Genomic DNA, 2,543 nt, shown 5'->3' on the forward strand with positions numbered 1-2,543 from the left:
TGGGAATAGAGGGATCATACTTCAACATAATAAAAGCATTATATGACAAACCTACAGCCAACATTATACTCAATGGGCAAAAACTAAAACCATTTTACCTAGAACAGGAATGAGACAGGGATGCCCAGTTTCACCACTTCTGTTTGACATAGTACTAGAAGTGCTAGCCATAGCAGTCAGACAACACTACTATATAAAAGGCATCCAAATTGGAAAAGAAGAAGTAAAACTGTCCTTATTCACAGATGACATGATACGCTACATAGAAAACCCCATAGACTCTATCAAAAAACTACTAGACCTAATAAATGAATTAAAAAATGTAGCAGAATACAAGATTACCACCCTGAAATCTATGGCATTTTTATATACCAATAATGAACTCACATAAAGAGAAATGAAAAAAAAAATCCCCTTTACCATTGCACCAAATTAATTAAGATACCCTAGAACTGTGGTCGGCAAACTGAGGCTCGCGAGCCACATGCGGCTCTTTGGACCCTTGAGTGTGGCTCTTCCTAAGCCTTAGGAGTACCCTAATTAAGTTAATAACAATGTACCTACCTATATAGTTTAAGTTTAAAAAATTTGGCTCTCAAAAGAAATTTCAATCGTTGTACTGTTGATATTTGGCTCTGTTGACTAATGAGTTTGCCGACCACTGGGTTAGGCCTTCTCCATGGAGGAGCTGAAGCCTCCAGGGGGGCAGCACTATAGGACATTGAAAAAAAAAGATAGAGGAAGATATAAACAAATGGAAGAACATACCATGTTCATGGATTGGTAGAATCAACATCATTAAAATGTCCTTACTACCCAAAGCAATCTACAGATTCAATGCAATCACTATTAAAATACCAATGGCATATTTCAAAGATCTAGTACAAACTCTCCAAAAATTCATGTGGAGTAAAAAAAAGACCCCGAATAGCCACAGCAATCCTGAGAAAGAGGAACAAAGTAGGTGGGATCACAATACCAGTTATCAAGCTGTATTAAAAAGCCATTGTTCTCAAAACTGCCTGTGGGGGGCCACTGGCAGGCACAATGGGTGTTCTTAAAATTATTGTCAACTGAACCCAGGGTGCAGGCAGAGCCACGCTCTGGGGGTGGTCCTAGCCCAAAGGCCATTTATTTAGCTCTAAAACTTTTTTTAGGAAGAACCTTAGAAAATGTATTAGCCATTAAGATAGATTAGGTATGGGAAGTATAAGGAAACTTTTAGAGGATATACAACACATTTTATTAATTCCTTACTGCATGTAAAACATGCTGCTGGACAATGGGGAAGAGATTCAACTTACATCCTTGAAGCCTAATACGAATATTGGAAATATTCATGGGAGAAAAAGAGCTATAGATATAATAGTGACAACAAATACTAGAAACATCAGAAGAGAGATTGCTTTGTACTGAGGAATAGATACCTAGATTTAAATAAGTCATTAAAAAGTGTTTTTAACATATTGATTATTCGAGGACTAGGAAGAATGTTCTAGTTTGGAAAGAAATGAGGGACACTTTTACTGTGTAAAATAATCACTTATTATAGAAAACTTGATATTAATTTTATTGCATCTCAGTTCATATGAAGATTTATAAAAGATACTTTATCTGTAAAGGTAAATACATTTGACAAGGTAGGTTGAAACACAATATTGGAGGGTTTTGAATACCAAATCAGGGCATTTTAGCAATGATGAATCTTTGAACAGAGGTTTAAAATAGTAAAAGAAGTGTTAGGAAAAGCAATCTGAAAGTAGTTTTCAGAAGTAATTAGATGAAGTTCAGACGAGACAGAGAAACCAGTTAGGCTACTGTAATGAACTAAGAATGAGGCCAATATGACCTTAAATAAAGTAACAGCAGTAGGAATTACAGGAAAGAACAAGTATAAAAAATGGAAAAAAATTCATTGATATGAAAGATAATTTCTTGCTATTTCCGGAGCTTCTAAGATAAAGGTTCTGTGTCAGCTGTAGGCTCTATTAAATATTCTTTATGTTTAAAATATAGCAGGAAGTAGAAGACATTTTTAAGGTCTCTCAAACCCTAATATTAAGAACAAAGTTTAAAATACCAACGGCATACTTCACAGATCTAGAACGAACACTCCAAAAATTCATCTGGAATAAAAAAAGAACCCGAAGAGCTGCAGCAATCCTGAGAAAGAACAAAATAGGTGGGATCTCAATACCAGATAACAAGCTGTATTACAAAGCCACTGTTCTCAAAACTGCCTGGTACTGGCACAAGAACAGACATGTAGATCAATGGAATAGAATAGAGAGCCCAGAAATCAGCCCGAACCAATATGCTCAATTAATATTTGACAAAGGAGGCAAGAACATACAATGGAGCCAAAATAGTCTCTTCAATAAATGGTGTTGGGAAAATTGGACAGATATATGCAAGAAAATGAAACTAGACCACCAATTTACACCATACACAAAAATAAACTCAAAATGGATAAATGACTTAAATGTACGACGGGAAACCATAAAAATTCTAGAAGAATCCAAAGGCAACAAAATCTCAGACAT

This window comes from Myotis brandtii, unplaced genomic scaffold (assembly GCF_000412655.1).
Source record: "Myotis brandtii unplaced genomic scaffold, ASM41265v1 scaffold3135, whole genome shotgun sequence".
NCBI classification, from domain to species: Eukaryota; Metazoa; Chordata; class Mammalia; order Chiroptera; family Vespertilionidae; genus Myotis; species Myotis brandtii.